Here is a 27,042-nt window from a genome sequence, read left to right on the forward strand (position 1 = left end):
ATTATATATAACTCTTTAAAGTCGTCATGAAATCAAAATTGACCCCATTTACTTTGTTAGCGCATATTACTACTCTTGTGGTGAACAATTAATCCATGCAAGTTAATACACAGAAAAAAATCGTTTGTCGTTGTAATCTTTAAAATCTGAAAAGTTACTTCCGCTCTTGAATGGCGTTCCTTTTCTGATGACGTCAGTTTGACGGCTTGGGTTGAAAACGCTTAACCACTCCCCTCAAACCGTTAGTCTGCTATGAGCAGAGATGGAGAGGAGGAGCGCTAAAGTAAAACCCTGCCCTTTGTTCAATATTCCGTTTCACTTGGAAATACGTCACAACACTGGAGAAAAGTCGTTTGCAACTTCCGGTTCACGGGGACTTTAATAAAAACAAATCCTGAACTTGATTTGCATGAGGAGCTCGCAGGACTCTGTATAGGACTCTCATCTAATTTTGTTCATGTTTAGTGCAGACACAATGTCAGGTGGCAGAGGATGCTGTGGGTTTGATTTACGCACCTCATTGGGATGAAGGTCCAACAATCAAGCGCATTCCGACGTCTCCTCACTGCACGCACACTGATCTGTAACACACACGCATTCAAGAGAGATTTAATTATGCTTTAATTGAACTCAATTATGATCTATTATCACACAGAAACATAAAAAGAAAATAATGAACAATTTTAGCATACTGACTGGAGAAAAATGAAAACCTTTGAAAGAGAGGCTTTTGGAGAGGTGTAACTGTCCCTTTAAGAAGGGGGCTGTAAATGATGTTTGGATACTCTGATGCCCAGAAGTGAGTTTCTTGTTTAATTTGCTCCACCCACAGTGAGCAGAAACCACAAAAACTCCCCACCTTCAATAATAATATCCAGACTGTCTCATTTTTCAACAAACAATTCTCATCCTCGCTCTTTCTCTCCTTTTCTCATTTCCACTTCCTTTCTTTCTTTCTTTCTTTCTTTCTTTACAAATGTAGAAAATATTAAGACACCTTGTGAAAACGTAAACAGCAATATTTATGTCTTTCATTAAATGTGTAACTACTTAGAAAATGTACGTATTTACATAGATCCTAAATATCCTAAAGATCATCTATATGCTGATTTACTCTGAAAAGTTGAGTAAATTAAACCTTGCATTATAAGTATGGTATATAACCATTTAAAATTTACAGTATTTCACTTCTGGAAATGAACCGATGAGTCATCTTGCACTCAGGGGCGTGTCCATTTTTTGTCCAATAAAATGCTTTCTAGTCTGGCAAATGACTAGCGAAAGCAAACAGCCCACAAAGACAAAAGGCTATTTAAAAAATGCATTAAGACATGAAAAGAAAAACATGCATTCATGTGCGAAATCAAATTTGACTATTTTTTTTATTTTTTTTTTATTCATATGCCCCTCATAATCTTTAATCAAATATGCCAACCTCCCCTCCCCCTTGTTCCCTTCATGACATACACTACCAGTCAAAAGTTTTGGATCAGTAATATTTTTAAGGTTTTTAAAAGAAGTCTCTTCTGCTCACCAAGGCTGCATTTATTTGATTAAAAATACAAAAAAAAAAAAAAAAAAAATAATAATATTGTGAAATATTATTCCAATTTAAAACAGCTGTTTTCTATGTGAATATATATAGTAAAGTGTAATTTACTAATTTAACTTACTGTGACTCCAGTCTTCAGTGTCACATGATCCTTCAGAAATCATTCTAATATGATGATTTAATGCTCAAGAAACATTTCTCATTATTATTAATGTTGAAAACAGTCATTTACATTTACAAAAGATTCAATTTTAAATAAATGCTGTTTTTTTTAAATTTCTATTCATCAAAGAATCCTGAAAAAATTGTAAACAACTGTTTCAACATTGATAATAATAATAAATGTTTTTTGAGTATTAAATCATCACATTAGAATGATTTCTGAAAGATCACGTGACACTGAAGACTGGAGTAATGATGCTGAAATTCAGCTTTGATCACAGGAATAAATTTAAGTTATTTTAAATTGTCATAGTATTTAACAATATTATTGTTTTTGTTGTTGTTGTATTTTTACTCAACAGCATTGGTGAGCAGAAGAGACTTCTTTTAAAAACATAAAAAAATCTTACCGATCCTAAACTTTAGAACGGCAGTGTATGTCTCGACGGAGGGTGGTGTTATACAGTATATCCTCCACAATTGACTGCAAACTGCCATTCAGACCTGCCTCCATTTAGTTTAGCAATGCCCAACTTCCTACCATCCAATCAATTCCTGAAGGACGAAATCAAATCCCGCCCTACGTTTTTTTCAATCCAGAAGCTGTTTCACATTTGGATATATGTCACAATAGAGAAGAAAAGACTATCTAAACTTCCGTTTCATGTCAACTTTAAGATATATTTACAGAGTAAAACTGGGATTTAAAACAAACTGACCACATTCCAAGAGTTACTGTAGACCCGTAACAAATACACACGTAAAAACACATACACATGTCTCATGGTTCTCAGCACAGCTGCCAAGGCTGAAAATGTGTGAAGGATCGGGTTTCTCTCATGTGAATGAAGAGAAACTGCACACAATCCCAGCAGCCACCTGCCTGTGTCCATAACCTGCAGACCTGTCCTGCATGTGTCTGTGTTGAGGGAGTTCCCATGCGTTCGCTGCAGGTCTGTCATGTCGAACGTGTAGGAGAGGCATGCGGTACATGTCATACATACAGGTCTGAACAGGACGCCCTGAAACCTATTGAACAAAACACACCAGCGTTCATGGAAATGATCGAAAGAAATCAGTCTTATTTTCCAGATTCTAAAAGCTAATAGGGCTGCACGATTTGGGGATAAAAAAAAAAAAAAAATGCTTGTGCTTGTTAGTAGGCCTGCACAATTTGGGCAACATTTTGTGATTATACATAAAAAAGGCTAAATAATAATAATAAAAATGTCTTCATTTTCAAACATTAAACTCGCAAACTTTTATTTTGCTTCTCTTTTGGTGATAAGCACTTCTCATTACTAGTTTGATGGTTGGGTGTGAACATGTTGCGTTCCCAAATGCACGTTAAAGTGACCTAAACTCAGAGCAGATGCAGAGATGGGGTTCGTGTGGAGAAGCATTTACTGCAAACCGAGCCGCTCTGAGATGCTAAAAACACCGGCGGATCATGAGCTGCTCACGTGTAGAAGAACACAGTGCTGCGCTTCATTCTGAAACACAGAGCGCATATATGTATTTCATTAAATCACAGCCGTTGTACATACCGCAATTTCGGTATATTTTGATTAATCGTGCAGCCCTAAAAGCTAGCATTTTAAATTGTACTTAAAACCAAAATTCTAATATTTACTCGTAAACAGGCGGTATGTATTATAGAGATGCACCGATCAACCGGCCAGGTACCGAAATCAGCCGATTTTCTGCATGCGCGGGCCATTGGTTGCCAGCGGCACAGGCAATAACGTCAGCTGCGCATTCTCGCTCTCTTCTCTCCAACGGCTAAGTGTTAAGTCTCCAACCCGCCTCCTCTCACTCACTCATCTCATTCGCTCCGATTAAATAGTGATTATAGTGTATTGCGCATAATTACTAATTCACACAGGTTTCACACTCACACCAAAAGCGTGCACACCACCAATCTATATAAGTGGTGCATGCATAAAGCTGCCTCTCAAACAGCTTGTGAGTCACAAGTACCAAAATGAGTGGCATACTTCACTTAAACGGTCAAATACACACAAAATGATGTCATAATGCCCGTCTTGGCAAGTAATCAGTTAAACACAGTCAGTTTTGGAACGTAAATAGTCGAGAAAGATTTATGATTTTTTTTTTTTTTTTTTTTTTTTTTATGAAAATTTTGCATTGAAAAAAAAAGTTGATTTTTGTTTGTATGCTGTCAATTCTAGTTCTTAGAAAGAAAACAATAATAGTCAAAATCAGTTATCAGCAGGTCACACTTACAAAAAAAAACAGAAATCGTCATCAGGCAAGACCATTGCAATCGGTGCATCTCTAACGTATTACACACACACACAGGCACACAAACTCTTCCAGTCAAGTGTGTATGTGATGCTAACGGGGTCCCACACACATTTCCATCCCAGAGGCATTCAAGCTATTGACCTCAAAAACAAATGAAACATTATCGGTCCCTCTCACACCCCCTCACTCGCACACCTCTGCCCCTCTCGCTGCCTCCATCACACTCTCCGTCTCTTCAACGGGAAACTTTCTTTTTCCACTTACTGCTGTTCACAAACACCCTCTCCTTCCTCCATCGAGAGTTATTTACACCCTTTCTTCCTCTCGGTCTCAAATGATGCGCTTTTCCCCTTTCTCTTTCTCTTTGAGGTGAGGTGTGTAATTTCTGTGCCACAGCGGCACCAAATGGATGTGTGAAAATAGTTAGATTTCAACACTTTCTGAAGAAGATGTGAGTGGTGTTTGCCAGTGCAAAACTGGGACGATAACATTGTTTATTCCAAACGTGCGTCGTAGTTATGTATTCTGCTGCTTTAAATGCTAAAGCTCTTTAAAGTCAGCTGGATTCTGATTGGTTGTCATTGTTTTTATTATTCATCAGCTGGTAAAAATCATTCTGAAAGTGATTCCAATGAAATTTTTTCTCTGTCTTGCTATAGTTGTAGTGTAGGCTTAAAGAATTAGAACGATTATTAAAACTTACGCCTAATAGTAAACCAGTAGTACATTTTTATGCTGTTTCTGAGATTGTTACACTTGTGTGGTTGTTAGGGTGGTTTGAATGTTTGTATGCATTGTTGCTTTACAGTGTTTTGAACTGTTTTTGCACATTGTTGTGAGGTTACTAAGGTGTTTGAAATGGATTGTATGTTTTGTTGTGCTGTTGCTAAGTTGCTCTGAGTGTTTTTACACATGTTGTGTGGTTGCTAATGTGCTCTGGCCGGTTCTATTACTGTATTTATGTTTGTAGCACAAACAGTCAGTTTGCTGTTGTTGTATTTTATTTTATTTTCAAATAATTATATTAATCAAACAAACAGATAATCCCACCCCAAATACAGTCAGTGTTAATATTTATCAGAGGAATTAAATGGCTTACTGATTGTCATCGCTGCATATAAAACTGTAAAATAGGTAACAAGTATTCTATAAAAAAAATAAAAATAAAATAAAATAAAAACACACTTTACCATTAAATTGTCGTTTCAGAGGCGTTACCTCACACACAACCTGCTGGACATCATTTAGTCATTAACTAAAACACACACAGTGTTCATTACTCATTAACTCTAAAAGGAAATTCTCTCATGATAATGTATCGCAACACCCTTTGTGCTCATCTTCTAGTGTGGACAGGTCATGTTGACTGCACTAACTAAAATCATTAGCATTAGTGATGACCGATATGTTTTTTTAAAGGCTGATGCCAGTGTCAGTTTCTAGAGAGAAAGGTGGCAAGCTGATGATTATACATATAGTCCCTAGTGAAAAAGTAGTAATACACTTTATTTCAGACCCAGGGGGATCCATAACACAATAAAAAAAAATAAAAAAAACACACAGAGTAAAACATAAAAATACAAAGGCTTCCACAATGTTCAATGTCTAAAATACAGACATGTTCGCCAATGGTTCCACAGTCTGGAAGAAAATCTGACAGACCTTCGTACAGGATTAGCCAAAACAGTGATTAAGTCATTTTCTGACTCAGATACCCTACACATAAATCTAAACATCAGGTTACGGTATAGGTATAGGTACCCCGACACTGACAAACATATGGCTTGCACTGGAGCTTCTTGGAGCTCTCGGCGGCAGCCTCATGCTGTCATTATAAGCCACTATGAGTTTTCTAATGCTGCCTTGCTTATAACAACACCACAGGTAGGCAGTATACAAAGGTGTACAATACGCTCTAAAAAGTGAGATCTTCACAGGTACAGAGCACATGCTAAACTTACGACACAGCATGTTCGCTTGTGCATACAGCTTCCGTCGCTGCCTATAGATATAGATATCCTTATCGTCAGACAGGTCATCTGCAATATTATGGCCCAAATATGTAATCTCTCTGCACACCCCAAGTGCAGTGCCAGACAGATAGAAGTCAGGGAAGTTTGACTGTCTATCTTCTATACTTCTGATAATCATGATAATCTTTTTTGCAGTGTATTTTAGAAATTAAAAACATTATTACAAGCTTACCGTTTTGAATCGAGCTAAGGCAAGCAGAGAGTTTTGAACACTGGCTATGTACATGCTCAAACATAATTTTGGATAATTTTTAACCCAAAAAAGTTACGGACTGCAGCTTTAAATAATATTAAATAACTCTAGTATGTTAGTCAGCACAACAAGATCATTAAAACAATCATTTAAAATGTACTTTAAATTAAATCGTTTAATTTGACAATACTATTACAAAGTGCAGAAGTGTAGGTTTTTGAAGCCCCAAAAAGCATATCCATTCATCATAAAAGTAATAAATACGACTCCTGTGTGTTAATAAATGCATTCTGAAGCAAAGCAATGGGTTTTTGTAAGAAAAATATCCATATTTAAAACTTTATAAACTATAATCACTGGCAACAGCCATACACACGCACAGGAGAGTCGAGTTCCGGCAGAAGGGTGACCTCTGACCCGACGTAGGACGTAGCTCCTTTTCTCTTATATCGAAATCCTCCAACATTTTAGACTTCTATTTCGTGACCGGCGTTTTGTTTTGCTCTATCCTCTGTGTTTCCGCATTCATCAATTCTCATCTAAGCTCAAGCTACGCCCGCCTACATCATACGTCGGGTCACCCGCTGGAACTCGACTCGCTCGTGAACGCGCATACAGCCGTAGCCGGAAGCCAGTGATTGTTTATTAAGTTTTAAATATGGATATTTTTCGTACTAAAAACCCATCTCTTCACTTCAGAAGGATTTATTAATCCACTGGAGCCGTATGGATTACTTTTATGATGGATGGATTCGCTTCAAAAACTCATTCAATGCCATTACAAAGCTGAGAAGAGCCAGATCCAATTGTGTTTGGCTGAGTGAAGAAAGTCATATACACCTAGGCTGGCTTGAAAGTGAGTAAATTATGGGATGATTTTCATTTTTGGGTGAACTATTCCTTTAAAGTGTGTTTAGAAACTCTTTTTAATTGGCCTTTTCATTCAGTATTATTATATTATCTTCAAGTAAAGTTTTTTTTTTTTTTAAATATACTTTGAAGTAAGCACACTTTTTCACATGGGGAAGGCCTGTCAATCAACTAAAAAATTTAATCTCACACAGACTAAAGGCTGCAAAACTATTCGGACGGGACTAGTTTTCTAAATGACATTTGAGTTACAATTCTTATCACTCGACGTGTTTATGACAGATGTGGGAGTGTGTGTTCTAGACGTGGGCGTTACAGAAGGTCATGTGCTGTGCGTGCGTGTGTGTGTGCATCACGTATTATGTCTTTTCATCTATTATAATTTATTTGTTCAATAAAAAACATGTATTGCAGTGGCTGTTTATAATAATCCTGCATACGTGAGCAGAGAAATCTAGACAAGTATCTCACTCTTACCTGACACCAATATTAAAATGGGCAGTCTTCGCAGTTTCCGCGATTTGGCTCTATTTATAGGCCTAGATTGTATTCATTTTTTCGTCGGATACCATCCATATTGAAACTAAATGAAAACATGCCGAAGATTAAACGGTAGCGCAAACGGTAGCTCGGGTAGGTCAAAAAACTCATGAGGAAAAGCGTTAGAATAATACAACATCAGCAATCACAGACATTTGCAATTCGGACGGGATTAGATTTCTCAGAGGACGCGGAGTTCGCCAGAAAACAGTAGGTCATGTGCTCTGGAATTTTTACTGAGGTTGTGTGAGAAAAACACAAATTCTGACGGGATTAAAATCGCAAAGCACGTCTGTGAAACACGAATTTCTCTAACGACCCCATGGAAAACCAGTCCCATCCAAATAGGGCTTTAATTTGTTTCTTATCCCTAGAACATTAAAACAAAGTATTGATGATTTTTGTTCAATCAAATGCTCTCTAAAACGAGAACGCCCCTCCCCCGATACCACCTGTGACAGCAACTATTTAAACAAATGCCCCACCTAAACTTCCTGTGTAAAAAGTTTTGTTACATTTGTCATAGTTTCTGTGCATTTAACCATGAAGTCTTCAAAGCAGCAATTGCATCAGTGTGTCTGAATAACTGTCTTAGAGGAACACAAATGCACACCTCCTAAACCAATGAACAGTTTGTGTGAAAGAGATTAGAGAGAGGGAGGGAGAGAAAGTGAGATGTGGGAGAGAGCAGAAGACAGAGAGAAAAACAGAGAACATCTTAAGAGAATGACCCAGAGAACCCTGTGAAAAGCGTGATTTTTTTTTCAACCGTTTCTCCTCAAAACTCAGCTATTACCGCTTGCCACTTTGATCCCATTTACACAGTCCAGGACAAAACAGAAAGAGGATGATATGAGAAGAAAACAAGAGCTCGAAATGGGAGTTTGTCTCTTGCAAATGGCATTTGAATTGAAAACATGAAACTGACGTCAGCCAAAGAAACTTTCCAGAGATTCAAGTTGTGTTTGACAGAAACAAAATGAACTTCTGAGATGATTGGGGGGTGCTGATGTCATGAGGGGACCACCAGCATATAAAGCCCAGATGACACACAAGACAGATTCAGAATGGACATTCCCAAGAGAGTGTGTGTGTTTGTTTGTTTGTGTGTGTGCGTGTGAAATGAGAAAAATGAGTACATTACACAACTAGCGAATCACCACCAAACAAATAACTGCAAAAAAAACCTCAGATATGTGTCTGTCGACAAACTCTCCCATCTGCTCTACAAATGTGCAACAAATGGGTAAATATTCTGCCAAGTGCCAAATAACAGCAAAAACTAAGTGAATGGACATGCAAGGCCATAAAGTACAGAGTTTGTTCAATTGAAAATGTAGCTTGCCACACTAATTAATTTAAAGTAGTTAAACTACAGTTAAGGGTCATTCACACCAAGGATGAGAACTAAACATTTTTAACAATCGTTCTAATTCCGTGAGAACATGCCACAACTATAATGATAACAACAACACACAGAGGAACAATTTCGTTGGAATCATTTTCAGAACATTTTTTTCCAGTAAATTAATGATAAAGACATTGACAGTCAATCAAAATGTCGAGCATTTAAAGCAGCAGTGGACATAACCGGAGTATGCGTGTATAATAAACAGAACGTTATTATCTGTTGGTGTGGACGATAATATAACTATCATTAAAGTTATCGCTCTTGGTGTGATTGGGCCTTTAAAGGTGCAGTAAGGTATTTATGAGAAACGCTGTTGAAAGTGGATCGGACTGAGCATCAAAACACACTTGTAGCCAATCAGCAGTAAGGAGCGTATACACTTATTGGGGGGAGGTGCCTGTGTTGCATAGCGTGTTTGTGAATTTGGGGGCGGAGCTATTAAGATAGTGGTGTAATCCTATTTGATAAGGGTGTGTTTGTTTTGGTGATTTTAAATGTCAGAAATCACTTACTACAGCTATAAGCTAACCTTTCTTGCCACACTTGTGCAATTGTGTTGTGGAGAAAATGCAATACAAAAGACATTAAACCACAAAAAGACTATTTAAATACAAATTCTGCATGTCTCCGTGTGAGTGAATGGCGCAGACGCACGTTTCCTTTGCCACACACACACACAGAAGCACATGTGCACGCTCGCAGTGTTTTTCAGCCTCTGCCGCCTCACTATACATCATCTCCAGAGCTGAGAGTCACTACATCAGCATTTTACCGTTTCATTTGAGAAAAACAACAAGATTCAAAGGTCTTCACGGCAACCCGTCAAACTAAAAGTTTTGAAAACTTGAAGAAATTGTTACAGAAATATATTACTGTTGTACAGTTGAATTTAGCTAAGTCTCAATGGAATAACACTAATAATAATAATAATACATTATTATTAAAACTTTATTTTTAAGGAGTAATCACAATTTCATAGAAATATTTTTTTTTAAATATGAAAATTGTTGTTTATATGAATTCAATTAAGAAGACATGTTTTTTTGATTATTAAAATGTTATTAAACCATTAAAATGGAATCCAGAAAAATTAAAACAGAAAACACAGAATTTGGTAAAAAATAAAATAGAATTTGAGAAAAAAAAAATAATTAAATGTATTTCAAAGGGCCCTAAACGTAATTTTTGTTAAACTTTTAATAAATTGTTGTTAAATTGCGTAAGTTTCATGATTTTTTATTAATTGCACATGCTTTTTGATTACTAAAATTTTATTTAACCATTAAAATATAGTCAAACGGACTCCAGAAAAAAAAGAAAAGGAAAAAAAACGAATTTGGAAAAATATAAAACGAAATTTTCGAGAAACATTCATAAGGCCCTAAGTACAGCTATACAAAGTTCTGTGACACTTTTTCCTCCACATCAGCAAAATAATGCATATATTGAAGAACTGTTAACTGAGAGAGAAAAAAAATCATTTGAAACTAGCAGAAACCAACCCCAACACTCTTATCCATGTAGTTTTAAAATCTAGGAGCAAGTCTCCAACACACACACACACACACACACACAACTTACACTGTTGCACATTTTTAGCATGCTGAGGTATATTTATAGCTCCAAATGCCCAAAGGAGAGCAGGAGAAAAGTACTAGGAAAATTCTAGGCCCTCTCCTAAGACACACACACACACACACACACACACCTCTCACCCTCTCTTATACTTGCGTAAACACATAAATCTCTCACACACATGCACACAGAGCCGTACTGTAGGCAATACAGGGTCAATACTGTGACCAAAGTGTGTGACAGAGGAGTTAAACGTTAACAACACACACACAGACGCACACACAGGGAAGGCTTTATGACATTGGCCCCAGCTTAACAAACTACATTTGAGCGCGGCGCCAGTGGAAATGTGGGGAGGGGAGAAAGAAAAGAGAGAGAAGAATGAAAGGGTCTGATGGCCGCCTCTGTCCCAGCCTGTCCACTTAGACTTAGTCTCTCTGGCAGACGAAATTGTTTGTTTCCAAAACAAGCTCTTTGACTTTTCCAACTTAACAACTTAACTTTGTAAATGTTGCAGCCAGATTTAATTTGGTTGAGAAAATGGTGCGAGATGAGAGTTGAATGACAAACCTATGGACGTCCTATTAGCAGCGTGTTGTGAGCTGATATGGGTTTATTGAAAGGCTGATGCCAATATCTATATAGCAGATCCACGCACGATATTAGGATATACAAATATATACAATAACATGAAAGAATATTTGCAACACATTTTACTTCTGCAATACGACATGATATTACCAGGTGAAACAGAATGTTCACCAACAACAACAACAAAATGTAGGCTGGGAATAGATTTTAACCATCAGGAATTTTGCAGGAAAGTTTGCAGTTATTTGCAGAGGACCGGGGTCAGAAACAATACAGGCTGTCCAATCAATCATGCCACATGGTCATCGTTTGTAATTCCCGAATGTACAACAATGTATAACTGAACACTTGCTTAGGGTATAGGCTAAGAGGGAAGGCTAAGTATGCTAAGCTAGTTTGCTGAGCAGTTAACTTGCCAAACAAAGAACAAGAAAATTTTATATAGATTTAAGGGTTGTCACAGTACCAAAATGTCAGCAGTCGGCAATACCAGTACATTTTTTCGGTTCTCAGTAAAATGTTGCCCCATTTTGTCTCGTCTATTGGGTATCACTGTCAATCATCGCAGTTTCCAATTTATACAAGGTTGTCAATCTAGCAGTGTAGAAAAGCCAAACTTGTATTTAGATTGTGAATGGGAAGAGCCTCTAAAAGCGCCAGCTCACTGAATTCTGCACTCTGGCTAAAACTCCCGTTAAAATAAAAAATGTTGTCTTAATTGTAAAAATGAATGTCTTATTTACATTGCATTTACACTTTTTTGGTTAAAATGAAAGGATTCGAGCGTGTGTCTTGCATTTAATAAAATAAAACCTTGTGCATTTTCAGCACAAGTTTCATGTTAAGCTAATTCTGACTAACTTATAGACTAGCACCTCTTTTAGGCCATTGCGTTCACACACTTAAGAGATATGATTATGATTGTCTACAATGCTCAACAGTTGTAAAAACACGCTGTAAATAGAACTCAGAGCGTAATATGCACCAATGAATCAGTAAAGCCAGAAGAGTCAAGTTTCATAAACATAGCCACTATGTTAAGACTAGTCTGACCATCTAGCAGTTAGTCAGAGATATTCAGCCTTACTTTTCGGATTTGAATTAGACCAATCTACCTTTTTATGCAACTTTTGACTTTTAAAAGTCATGTCCAGTCTTAAAGAAAAAAATCTGATGACTAACTTGTAAGACTAGTCTAAGCAGTTTATGCAACCGCCCACAGGTATTATGTACATTTGGTCAAATTTGATTTCATGTCGACTTTAATGATGGAAAATGAGAAAATTCACAACAAAAACTCACTCTCAAAAAAAAATAAAAAATTCAGGCATTAAAAAGGCTGTTTTTCCCAGCAAACCCCTGTGACAAACTTCTGGCAACTATTTTCAGCAAACTGTTTTGATTCCCACAAATTAACCTCATATTTTGTGCAAATAAACAGATTCTGTCAAGGCTGTTACTCGCACACTTCAAGTAATCAATGCAAATCACAGACAAAGGCTAGTTACTGTGATGAAAGTTTATGTACACACATACGATGTTGACTGGCTCCTATTTGGCATGGAGTTCAAAGGGTCAGCGGTAATGTACTTAATCCCACTACATCACCTGATGCCAAGACCTTTGCTCACACCACTGAGCACTATAAAGGAAAGTTAAACATGCTCAAGCTGACTGCCATGCTGAAAGCTCTAATCATTCACCTGCTACCGGCATTTAAAAGCCCATAAGCGCGTCCAGGTCACAACTGAGCATTCACTGCCGCCAATCAGGTCTTTCAGCTACTGTACGCTCGGACAAGCCCAGAAACAATGATCTGAGCTTCAATTACAACAAATATGACTGTTTTGCACAAAGGTCACAAATTATTTCAGTCCATGATTTAGAGTCAAGAATTTGGGTGGGGAAATTTATTGTTAAAGGCACACCTTTTTGGGGTGCAAGTTAAAGACAAAAACTTTGTAAAGAGAGAGTATAACTGCAGACTCACTTAAGTATTTTTATTATTTCCAATAAACTTTGGAAATAATAAAAATACTTAAGTGAGTGTGCAGTTATACTCTTTCTTTACAAGGGCACAGTTCGCCCAAAAATGACTGTCATCATTTACTCACCCTCATGTCTTAATCTGTATAACTTTCCTTCTTCCATGGAACACATACGCTGTTGTTTACTGATAGGCAAACTTGTTAACCACTGCGACTGGATCACTGAGTCAGCTAGTTGACCTTGAGAACAATTCAACAATGGAATATTAGTTTGAGATTAGTATTTATTTTAAGGATACACTGATTTTTAGATATTTTTGGTAGGGATGTGTACAAATATTTTCAAAATCGATCATATTTTCCCTGTAATTTTTCCTCATATCCTACTAAGGCAATCAATGGCAAAATTAACTAAAAAAATAGGACATGGCTACAGGAAGGGACGAACACAGCTGATGAATGAACAAAGTTTGGCCTGTAACACTAGGCAATCATGTGGCTTGAAAAATACAATGCGCAAATAGACTTCTGTGATACTTTTATGGTGCTTTTGAAGCCTTTAAATAAAGCGATTAACACATTTTTTTCAAAAGTTCTCCTTTCGTATTCTATTGGAAACTTAAAAATTAAAAGAAATCCTTTGAACAACATGAGGGAGAGTAAATGACAACTATCACTTTAATTTCTTGGGGGGGGGGGGGGGGAAACAAACAACTTCCACTATAACTCTACAAATCTCTCAGAATTGAGCACGCTTATGGCAATGTCATAGAAAATATATTGCCCCACACCCAAATGACGACCGATGACTCAGCGTTCGACAGAATAGCTACTCATCGGAATGAGAGAGAGACTGAGAGCCCTAATTGTTAGAAGTCGGGATTGTGTCTTGTTTGAACACGAAACTTGTCGAGCCAAAACCCAATTTCCCACGCGTCAGCTGAAACCACCTGAGTCAAACATGCTTTCATCCCGAGTCTGACTAATACGGCCACTTTCTCACTTTCCTTAATTTCTTCCCTTCCTCTGCAGCGGGGACTACTTCACACAGTCTGAACACTTCCCCCTCCCCATCGCTCTCTATTTCTGTCTCGGTATGTGTTCCGCTCATTCCCTAATGAAGTGTATGAAGAGGGAGCCATTAAACACGTTTTAAACCATGTTCAAACCCATTATTCATGCTGCCTGTAGGATCGCATTTGACATTTGACTGAGCATCAATTATGTTTGACAGCTCTATAAATGATACATAAAAGGCCTTGTTGGTAGGGCTTGCTAAGGCAAGCATTACAATTGCTTATACTTATGGTTTGAGGTTTATTACAATTTTGAACTCTTAGTAGTATAAACTTCAGCACATGACTCGTTTGTGCTACAGACATGAATTGCTCCTTGCATCGTACGCTTGTTGAGAAGAGGTGATTGGACAGTTTATTTTTAATCATTTCATATTGATTTGACACAAAGAATGATCCGGTCAAGGAAATTTAGGATATAATCTAATGAAAATGACAGGAACAGCAAGGAACGAACACACAGCCGACAAACAAAATTTGGCTAGTTTCTTATACAAAGTCTTACAACTTCAGAATAGACTTGCTTTATACTTTTATGGTGTTTTTTTTTTGTTTTTTTGTTTTTTTCCTTTTTGAAGCCATTAATCATAACTGAATGGGGAAAAAGCAGCCAGTACATTTTTCTAAATTTTACTATGTTTCTAAGTGATTGTAATTGTTTCTGACAAAGTGACAAATAAATGGGTGTAGCATATCTAGGAACTAAAATATCAGAGACTTAAAGGGATAGTTCACCCAAAAAATGAAAATTCTGTCATCATTTACTCATTGACTTTAATGCTATGGAAAAAAATACTCAATAGAAAGTCAATGGGGCCCATCAACTGTTTGGTTACCGACATTCTTCAAAATATCTTCTTTTGTGTTCAGCAGAACAAATAAATTCATACAGGTTTGGAACAACTTCAGGGTGAGTAAATGATGACAGAATTTTCATTTTTGGGTGAACTATCACTTTAAAGGTGGGCCCAAGGTTAGTTTTGCTTTTTCAAATTTGTTTTTATTTCAATAGCAAATTTACTGTAATAATGATTCAATGTTTTGCATGTTGCAGTTATGCAAGCAAATGTGGTAAAACATGCTAGTAAAACATGCTCAAGCATGCTAGCAATATGCTACTACATGCCTGCACTGTTAAATCATGCTAGCAATGTGTTCAAATGTAATTCTAGATAAGAAATGAGATGAGGAATCGACAGAACATTTCCTGAATTATGTTAAAGGTGCTGTGCGTAACTTTTTCACTCCACTAATTCATTATTCACTGTCATGTAAAATCCTAATCCCCTACAAAACAGTCATTGCTTTAGGGTCCAAAGGGGCTAAAATTTGGCATATCTCAGTGATATGGGGGGGTTTTGCATGACACCATTCATCCATTCCAGAAAGACTGTTATTGGAGGCAAGACAAAGCCTTGCTTGGCCTATCAGGCACATAACGGGGGCAGCTTACTGGATTGAGTGCATTTTCAGCAGAATCACTGGATTAATACGGCATTGTCATCTGCAATCCCATGAAGACACAGATCAAATGTGAAAGTTACAAGAATTATTGATTTTTATTGCATAATTAATTTCAGTTTTACGCATTTTCAGTTTTTTTATTTACTTTGCATTGGTTATTTTGTTTCCGTTAAAGACGGTTTTTAAATAAACCGTTTTCATTTTAGTATAAGCTACCTATCAGAACACACAGAAAACAACTTATTGTAACACCCTAGCATTGAGGTGGAAGGTTTTGCATGTAGAAGTGCAGTACCTTTTGCAATGGGTGATGGGAAATCTAGGTGCTTAGGTAAAGAGGTATTAAGAGGTCAGTATGTCACTGAATTCTCTTTCCTGCTGAATCATGTTTGAACGTAACTGATCTAGTAAACTGATCTTGTGCACGTAGGCTTTCAAATTAATGTTGCATAACTAGGAGATGAGTAAATATGGAAAATAATGGCGATGAACACTCCCAGCCTGGCTTTTAGTTAAAAAAAAGAAAGAAAAAAAATGGGTCAGATTGTTAAAACCTGTTTTCATCACAATAGAGGGTTTACCTAGAAACTTCCCACTGTCAGAGTGTCTATCTAGTCATTTTCTCTCAGTCTCTCTCTGTCCAGCAGCGAGTCTTCTCTCTTCAGTAAGTCTATTGTACTTACGCTGCAACAGGCCGTCTGTTTTTCAGTTGCCTGTTGTTGTGGGAGTGAGTGCAGTCTCGAGTAGAACAAAAGGTTACGAGAGTGCAACTGTCATTTGTGCAACAGGGACAACGACGAGGCTGCAGGTGAGAGCATGTGTGACTATCAGAAATCAGAAATTAACCGGGCCGGACCCTTTATATCCCATCCTCCAGGACAGGCTGAGTGCAGTTTGGGAGCGCTGAGACTTTAGGACGCCAACTGCAGGCTGCATGCGTCAAGAACTTGCTCATTCACACTGATCTAATTTTCTTCTGAATATTTCACTGTCCGAAGCCTCACTGATGCGTCACAGAAAGCTATCCGAAAAATCGAATCTGCATGATCTTCGTCAAAGTGACTTTGATGATACAGATGTTTTTTTGACCAATGAACTCCCATGACTTTTCCAATCATTTGTGGGCATGATAGGCTATGTATATATACAGTACAGGCCAAAAGTTTGGACACATTACTATTTTTAATGTTTTTGAAAGAAGTTTCTCCTGCTCATCAAGCCTGCATTTATTTGATCAAAAATACAGAAAAAAAAATGTAATATTGTGATATATTATTACAATTTTAAATAATTGGTTTTTAATTTATTATACTATAAATTATCATTTATTTCTGTGATGCAAAGCTGAATTTTCAGGATCATTACTCCAGTCTTCAGTGTCACATGTGACATCCAGTCTATCACATGATTCTTTAGAAATCATTCTAATATTCTGATTTATTATGAGTAATGGAAACAGTTCTGCTGCCTAATATATTTGATGAATAAAAGGTTAAAAAGAACTGCATTTATTCAAAATAAAAAAAATATTTTCTAATAATATTTATCTTCTTTACTATCACTTTTTATCAATTTAACACATCCTTGCTGAATAAAAGTATTGATTTATTTCAAAAAAAGAAAGAAAAAAATTACTGACCCCAAATTACTGACCAGTAGTGTATATTGTTGTTACAAAATAATTATATTTTTAAAAACATTGCTTCTTTTTTTTATTTTAATTTTAATTTTTTTACTTTTTATTCATCAAAGTATCCTAAAAAAGTATCTCAGGTTATGAAAAAATATTAAGCAGCAGAACTGTTTCCAACTTTGATAATGCATCATCATATTAGAATGATTTCTAAAGGATCATGTGATAGACTGGAGTAATGATCCTGAAAATTCAGCTTTGCATCACAGAAATAAATGATAATTTAAAGTATAATAAATTGAAAACCAATTATTTTAAATTGTAATAATATATCACAATATTACATTTTTTTTCTGTATTTTTGATCAAATAAATGCAGGCTTGATGAGCAGAAGAAACTTCTTTCAAAAACATTAAAAATAGTAATGTGTCCAAACTTATGGCCTGTACTGTATATATATATATACACACATGACTGTGTCAGTACACCAGTTCAGCAACATGGTCCACCCAGTCCCAGTAAAGTAATAGGAAATAAGATAGATAGTATAATTAAACGTCCTACATCTAAAATAAATATTTGTCAACACAGGAAAGAAAACCACTCCAGAAAATAATACTTGCAATGCATTGACCAATCATATCTGCATTTGCGTACTTGTGTAGAGAATGTTTCTGGGCTTAGTCGAGACTTGCATTATCTCCCAAGTGTGTACTGAACATCCGAGACACCCCGCTGAACAACTTTGATAAATAACATAATCAACAACAACTCATGACAAATTATAATCACTCTCAAACTCCTTTTTCGATGTCAGGTGATTACTTTTCTCAAAAGACAATTTGGTAATTATCTATAATTACCGAAAGCTTCTCTTCTAGTTTCACAGAATCAGTTGGATACATGCACCTCATGCCAGGATATTTGCAAATGTAAACTAATCATAATCATGTTGTAATAAACATGATTGACATTTTCAAAACAAAAAAAAACTTTTGAGAATAATTTGCATGCCTGAATAAGTGTGTTCTTTGGTGCACTGTAGGCGACTTGTGCAGTGCATTGTGGGACTTGCACAGGTGAAGCCAAAAAAATCAGCCTGTTGGGGGTTTAGGAAGGTTGCTGTGGCACGTACACATGACAAGGGTCTCTGCAAATGAAAGCAGCGTGAGACAAGAGTGAAGAACGCGAGGCCTAAAGGGGACTGGATGATGACACAACAACAAACAGAGCGGCCGAGAACGGACACAGTCAGGCTTGTTTGAAAACACTGCTCGTGCCCCTGCGCCAAGAAACAATGCCACAACAAAGTGAAAGAATACTGTTTATTTAAGAGGAAGGGAGGACAGACTGCAGCACTCTGAAGAAGGGAAACAAGGAAGGAGGAGTGGAGCAATCAAAGGCAAAGGAGCCAATATAAACACCCTCACTGCAGATAGAGCCTGAGACACTGTTTCCTCAAAAATAAAAACATGTCATCCCTAAACCTGTATGATGTTATTTTTCCCATGGAATACAAAAGGATAAAGAGGACATATTATGCCCTTTTACAATGTCTTGATTTTGTTTTTGGAGTCTACAAGAATACGTTTTCTTCCACAAACTGCTGGATGGAAATGCCAAGATGTGCATAAATTCTGAAAATTCATTTGAAATGAAATGGAAAAAAAAAAACGTATGTGCTCGTTTGAGTCGGATAATATTTTTATCCGATAAGAAAGCATACGCATAAACTAAAATAGAAACACATTTACTGAATAAATTCCCAGATGCGTATCAAACAAATCATGTGACTTTGCGCGGTGAAACGGCATCCCTCTTTTGCACCTCGCTTTTAAATCACTAATTTAAAAGCAAAAGTAAAATGCGCACAGGCATTCATAATGGGTGGAGCAGAGCAAGCGTTTGCGGTTCATTCCTATGGAAGCTTAACTTCTGCTCCGCACCATTGGACACGCACTGTTGTGAATGCCCATGCGCAAATTAGCGCCACTTAGGGAGAGGCAATTGCTTGAATGGTGGGTTCATTATTTTGCTTAATGAAAATCACAACAACAAAACAGTACAGTGACAAACTCACTTAAATAGGTGCTTTTACACTTCACTTTGAAATCAAATCTTCCGCCATCGTCTTGTCAGTCAAGAGTGAGGTGAAATGGGTGAAGTAAAGTTAAATCTGACTCCTGCTGCTGATCTGTGCAGCGACTCTCATTCGGCTCACGCTGAATTGAGCAGACACGTTCAGTTTTTAACTGTAGTTCTCTAACTGAACTAATTTATTTTTGTTACCATTAAAAATCTAAACGACGGTGGGGTGGGGGTGGGGGGGGGGCAGTGCCACGGTGGGTAAGTGATGTAACCGGTGTTGTGGCTGAATACCGGTAACACCAGCAACACCGACTATCGCAGCAAGCCTAATAGCTAGTAACATTAAGCCCCAATTTACGAAAAGATCAATTGCTCTGATTGGTCGGCAAGACCAGTGTGTTGTGATTGGTCAACCGCTTAGAGCGTGTTTCGGAAATGTCACACCCCTTAGTAGAGCTGTACGATAAACTGTTAAAAGATTGTGATCTCGATTCAAGCACCCACACAATCTCATTCCTAAAATTATTCGATTCGTCCATGTCTATTAAACCTTTGACAAAATCACAGCGGGACATTCAAATCTGCGTTTTGCCGCTGAGTCTGACCCAGAGAGAACAGTTAGGCTGTCTAGGAATGAAACAGCTTCACAAACAGTCTTTTTAACCACACACAGTATCATTATTTCTGTGTTACAAATATTCAAATGATCACAGAAGTACTGGGATAAAAGTTTACAGTTCAGATATAAACACTGATGTCGATAAAAATAGAGCAAATCAACATTTGAAAATAACTTGGTTACTTGGTTATTGCTTTAAACAAGTGACTGCTAAAAAAAAATTGTTGTCATTGAATCATTAATTCAAGAGATTCATTCAGAAATGCTGATTCATCCTGTAATGAAACAAGAGGAGTATTTATGAGTGAGTCATTGAATCATTAATTCAAACAGATTTTTTTAAATTAATTCAAATTAATTAAACATTTTAAATAGACTGCAGCAAATAACATTTTGGCATAACCTCTAGTAAATGATGTGTTATGTTGTTCAGTTATCTCTTGTCTGTTCAGAATCATGGGAAAATCTGCATTTGAACAAAAAAAATCAAAAAAAAAAATCATGATTCTCAATTTATCCAGAATAGTGCAGCTCGACCCCTTACAATAACCACATAACCAAGTTATAAAACACTACCAAAGCAACTCAACCAGGCCTTGCCCCCCTTTTTTTTTTTTTTTTTTGGCATATGCCTTGGGCGGGAATTATTTAAATGAGGAATATTGAAAAAAAATAATAATAATTGGAATTGGAATCGGCCATGAAAATATTTTATTTTTATGTAATTTTGTCATTATAGGGTAAGTTTTTTTTTTTAATAAATCAAATTCTGATTAATTTATTCTAATGAATCAATCCATCCAACCATCCATCCATCCATCTTCTTCCGCTTATCCGGGGCCGGGTTACGGGGGCAGCAGTCTAAGCAGGGATGCCCAGACCTCACTCTCCCTGGACACTTCCTCCAGCTCTTCCGGGGGGACACCGAGGCATTCCCAGGCCAGCCGGGAGACATAGTCCCTCCAGCATGTCCTAGGTCTTCCCCGGGGCCTCCTCCTGGTGGGACATGCCCGGAACACCTTCCCGGGAAGGCGACCAGGAGGCATCCGGAACAGATGCCCGAGCCACCTCAGCTGGCCCCTCTCGATGTGGAGGAGCAGCGGCTCTTCTCTGAGCTCCTCCCGAGTGACCGAGCTTCTCACCCTATCTCTAAGGGATCGCCCAGCCACCCTGCGGAGAAAGCTCATTTCGGCCGCCTGTATCCGGGATCTTGTCGTTTCGGTCATGACCCACAGCTCATGACCATAGGTGAGAGTAGAAACGTAGATTGACCGGTAAATCGAGAGCTTCGCCTTGCGGCTCAGCTCCTTCTTCACCGCGACAGACCGGTACATCGACCGCATTACTGCAGAAGCTGCACCAATCTGTCTGTCAATCTCCCGTTCCATCCTTCCCTCACTCGTGAACAAGACCCCAAGATACTTGAACTCCTCCACTTGAGGCAGGAACTCTCCACCAACCTGAAGTGGGCAAGCCACCCTTTTCCGACTGAGAACCATGGCCTCGGATTTGGAGGCGCTGATTCTCATCCCAGCCGCTTCACACTCGGCTGCAAACCGTCCCAGTGCATGCTGAAGGTCCTGGTCTGATGAGGCCAGCATGACAACATCATCCGCAAAGAGCAGAGATGAGATCATGTGGTCCCCAAACCTGACCCCCTCCGGCCCCTGGCTACGCCTAGAAATTCTGTCTATAAAAATTATGAACAGAACCGACACAAAGGGCAGCCCTGCCGGAGTCCAACATGCACCGGGAACAAGTCTGACTTACTGCCGGCAATGCGAACCAAGCTCCTGCTCCGGTCGTACAGGGACCGGATAGCCCTTAGCAAAGGGCCCCGGACCCCATACTCCCAGAGCACCCTCCATAGGATGCTGCGAGGGACACAGTCGAATGCCTTCTCCAAGTCCACAAAGCACATGTGGATTGGTTGGGCAAACTCCCATGAACCCTCCAGAATCAATCAAAGGGATTTGTAAATTTGTGTTTGTAATTATTAGGAATATGTATTCCATAGAAAGTTACATGGCTTTTTCATGGCCTTTAAGTTATTAATTTCTATGATGGTCCATGCCTGCAAAACATTTTAAAATACCCTGATATTTCAGATTTTCCATGAACGTGCAAACTGTGTCCCTTAAAGCTACACTGTGTGATTTTTACCCCCATCTAGCGGTGAAATTGTATATGACTACCCAGTGAATATTAGTTTCAGTTCCTCTCAATTCCGAGGGCGTTTTAACTCCTACGGTGGCCGTATTATTCCAAGATTAACATGGCTTCCAGTTATCGACTTCGTCCATGACAATAATAAACAATACGTCTAAAATGAATAAAACTACAGGACAGATGTCAGGAGGTAAACGTCACCCTTGGAATCGGCTATCCCAGCATAATCAGATTAAGCTAACGTTACAATGTGTACAAAGTAAAAGCAATTAAAAATAACTCAAATTTACAGTGTCCTTTTTTATATATAGCTTAAAAAATTGCGCCTTTAAAACTATTCATCACCTGTGATCCGTCGCAGCACAGATTTATGTTACAAGGTAAACAATACTTTTCCACCATTGACGCGAGGATGAAGTTATACTAGAGGTCGTTCTGGCGTTATGCACAACCATGCTATGGTTAGACAAGCAACTATAAAACTTCGAATTTACACAAATAGGCTGAATTACCTGTCGAGAAGAAAGCAGGCAACTTCGGCGTCCGTTTTAAAATCTTTTCTCCTCATGAGCTCTTTCCATCTGGGAAAAGTTACTCCAATATTGACTTTGGTCTTGCTGATTTTAATTCTCTCTTTCAAATGTGAGTACGCACACACACACACACACACACACACACCACACTATCTTTCAAATCTGCCGGCACTCGCGAGCTCGCGAGTAATCTCCCCCTCGCATTCGTCACGGTGTCACTGAGTGAAAAACGCAAAAGGCGAAGCTTGAATTTACAGGCATGTCCCTCTTTGGCTAATGTAGTTTCAAGATGGAGGGGCAACATGGCGACCAGCATTTGAACCCCTCACCCGTATGTACTTTCAATGGCAGATTATAAACTTACGAGAATACTTTATTACTTGAAAGAAGTAAATATACATTAATGAGCACATATATTTTTGAAAGAACTAAGTGTTTTTTGCTAAGAATCAACTAAAAAAGTTACACAGTGTAGCTTTAAATAAATATGATTTCTGTGTATGCATTAAGTCAGCAAAGAGATTTGTGTACATCATGCTAGTACACATGACAGACTGCAAAAGTCTTTGCTAATAATATAAAATTAGGGAACATTGTAAATATCAAAATGACATCAATGCAATTTTAATTCATCCATTAAGATTCCTAAAGTTTATGTAATGCAAGTATTTCAATAGAAGTAAAGTATTCTGAAAATTGTTTGTGTCATCGCTCAAAAATGTTCACAGAAATTCCTGAAAATATTACCATGTTTTAGTTTTACCATGTTTTAACTCCTAATACTGTTTTACTGCCTATAAATTAAAATATAATTAGTCATTGTGTTCCTTCAGTGAAAACAGTGTGGAAAACACCTTGATTATTTTCAAGCTGTGTAAAGTGTGCTTTTAAAGCATGTCATTCTCTTTCACTAATCCAACCAAATAGAATTGCACAAAAAATGACTATACAATGTGTTTAGGTGCACCGAATACTCCCTCTTGTCTGCTATTGGACAGAACAACAGATCTTGCCCCAAACTCACACCATTGGTTGAGCCAGTGTTGCTGTGTCGGCCTGGTAAGGATGTTTTTTTCTTACCCAGATCTATCTGCAAAAATGACTACAAGGGGTATGAGGTAAACATGTATGCATTAATTTGGGTATATACAGAATGATCAAATCATGGAACAGAGTTTCTTGGAAGCACATACCATGTGACCCTGAAGAGAACAGAAAAACAGAGAGTGAGAGAGAGCGAGAGAGAGAGGGCGGGCAGCAGTACAGCATAAACAGATTGTCATAGCCACAGAACAGCAGTGTGTGTGTATGTCCGCAGTCCCTCGGTGAGCTCTGCAGTCTCTTTCTCGGTCTCATTCTCTCTCTCTGTAAAGACAGGGAAGAGCTCGGCTCACTTTGCATGGGGGTCAAGGGTTGTCTCTTTTCCAACACACTCTGGGCCATCAGCCAACAAGAGCAAGGAAAAAGAGCAAATTGCAGCCAAACAGACAGAAGATGGTGAGAGTGAGATGGAGAAGTACTCATGTGGACTGTAGATCTAGCGTTGAGCATGAGAGAGAGAGAGAGGCATGCAGGAAAGTGAGACATGCAAGTGTAAACTAGAGTTGTATATATTTCTGAAGAGAATGTGAGTGGTGTTTGCCTGTGTTGTTGCTGCCACAATGCCAGGATCTTCCAGGGGGTCAAAAGAACCCACCGCCAACTTACTACGATATTCTGGTTTCTAGATATTCCTTAACACTTTCTTTTTTTTAAATCACAAAAAAATATGCAATGCTGCAACAGTAATCTGTCAGTAACAAGTATAGGAGTATGATTCTGATTCTGAACAGACAAATAAAACAAAATAACATGTAATTTACTAGAGGTTCTGACAAAATGTTGATTGCTGCTATATTTAAAAATGTTTAACTCATTTGAAATAATATGTTTTTTTAAATCTGTTTGAATGAATGATTCAATGACTCAGTCATAAATGTTCATGTTGGTTTCATATGTTTTTTAAAAACCTTTATACCATTTTTAACAAAAGTTTAAACTTATATATATATATATTTTTTTTTTTTTTTTTTTATTAAGACAATTAAGAAAAATCATGAAGTTTTGTGAAGTATTTTTCCTGCATGTTTCTGCACTTGGGTTGTACCACATGAAATTGTTTTTCGAATATTTATAATATTCTAATAAAACCACTTCACTTTTTTTTTTTTAAGAAATAGTACTAATAAGATTATGCCAAACTGCTTAACGTTTTGTTTCCAATAATTTTTGAATGGGGTTTATTTTATTTGTTAAGATACTAGGACAGTTTTATCACCCGGACATTTCTTACTATTTTAGCCATTAAAAATGTGTTTATCACAGAAGAGGGGTTTTCAAGTCATTGTATGTTTAAATTAAAAATTGTAATGCATTTTTAAATAAATTAATAGATCCTGACAAAAAAGATTAGCATCATGTCATTCATTACTTTTTTAATCGCAAGCTGTTTTCACATAATTACATAACTGGTCAATTGAAGCATGATTAATGTTTTACCATGTTTTGTTAGTACTACCCCATTCTTGCATGATACACACCAAGACTTTTAACCATTGCACATTTCCAGGTCTTTGCAAATCTAAATGAACGACATAAAATCATCATTACAGGGGAAACAATACAGTAAATTTTCTCTTATGAGAGAAATTTCACTTCATCATTGGCTTGTAAAGCTAAATATTTAGGCTTTAAATTAAATTACAGCGCTGGAGGAACAAACTCAACAGGAATCTTGTACACACACACACACACACAGAGAGAGAGAATAATTTCCACTCCACCTTAAATGTAGGGCAAAGTTCTAGCTTGATTCAGTTTGTACTAAGGGAAAAATAGGCTTGTTGTGTAGAGCGTGGAGTGTTCCGAGTCTCACAGCTGGCTACTGTTGTTTTCTGTGCGCTGAAAGCTTCTCGATATCACATTATTCTTTCATAGCTCGCCTTAGCACCGTGACTTGTAACTCATCTGGAAGCTCTCAGATCACCTGACCAGATAAGAAACACTTTGTTCCAAACGCTGGATCTTATTGTCCTTCCAACACACTACAAACAGCCTTTAATAGACCCAAAACACAGATCTACACTTGATGACACAATTCACCTTCCTCTGCGTAGCCTTCCCTGGCTTGAGATAAGATGAATGATGTCATTTCCTAGCAAAACCATCGCCAAACTCTTGTTGTTTTCATGACGAGGTGATACTATGGTGGTGCATTCAGGGATTATATGACATACCATAGACCCGCGGTGGTTCTTGCGTGTTACGGCACACAAACACACCGAAAGCCATGCACCGCAGGAATGATCTGTGATAGGAACTGATCAGTTGATGTGCTAAAAAACACACACGCACACCGTCTTTGTGAATATGCATTCCCTGGACGCCTGTCTCTGTGCCGGAGAGGATGCACTACTTTTCAGACATGGAAGCAGATGGTAGCACAGGGACGAACGCTGTCCCTTAGCAAAGGTGATCTGAAGTGTGGCATCACATGATCTCAGGTGAGAGGCCATATGTCAGGGAATAAAACGTTTGCACAGGCCAGTGTGAAGAAGCAGAAGAAATTGAGTGGCATTAGAATAGGGCATCGGTCAGCAACCTTACACCACGTCTAAGCCGGATGCGTGCAGACATCGCAACGTCAAAACTTGATCGCTTCTGTTATAATCGATGGAGCTGGACTTCAGCCCATTCATGGACAGACACCGTTTCTATTTTTAACAACTCCAGCTGCTATATTTTCTTTGTCTTTTATCAATTTATTTATCTATTTAAATTGCTATGAATTTATTTGTTAAATGTATTTTTAAACTTCTAAATGTTACATCAACGCGAGCTCCGGTTGGCGCAAGATGCTGGAGAAAGAGCAGGATGCAATGTGCCAGATAAAGTCAGCGCGAATGTGCTGCACGATTCTGGATAAATTGAGATACAAGATTTTTGTCGTTGTTTCAAAATAAAGATAACAATTCTCCCACGATTCTGAACAGACAAGAGACAACTAAACAAGATAACACGTCAGTAACTAGAGGTTCTGAAAAAATGTTAATTGCTGCAGTCTTGAATTAATTGCAGTTTAATTCATTTGAATGATTTAAAAATATATATATGAATGAATGATTCAATGACTTTCATAAATACTTCACTTGTTTCATTACTAGATGAATCAGCGTTTTTTGAACAAATCTCTTGAATCAATGATACAATGACAAATATTTTTAAGTCAAGTGTCGCA

At 37.7% G+C, this 27,042-nt stretch overlaps 1 protein-coding gene across 6 annotated transcripts in view; it reads right to left on the reverse strand.

Annotated features, from left to right (window-relative positions):
- The window catches only part of bcl9l (bcl9 like), a 53,325-nt gene that overhangs the window by 16,367 nt on the left and 9,916 nt on the right, over nucleotides 1–27,042 (reverse strand). For 4 of the 6 annotated variants that reach the window (XM_079873702.1, XM_079873699.1, XM_079873704.1 and 1 more), the window contains exon 2: nucleotides 517–581. The gene's annotated coding sequence lies outside the window, so the exon portion shown is untranslated. Of the gene's footprint in view, nucleotides 1–516; nucleotides 582–2,488; nucleotides 2,569–4,246; nucleotides 4,330–27,042 lie in introns of those variants that run through there. The other 2 variants (XM_079873700.1, XM_079873701.1) reach the window with 2 other exon arrangements.

The sequence above is a fragment of the Squalius cephalus genome (genome assembly GCF_949319135.1).
Source record: "Squalius cephalus genome assembly, chromosome: 6".
Lineage (NCBI taxonomy): Eukaryota > Metazoa > Chordata > Actinopteri > Cypriniformes > Leuciscidae > Squalius > Squalius cephalus.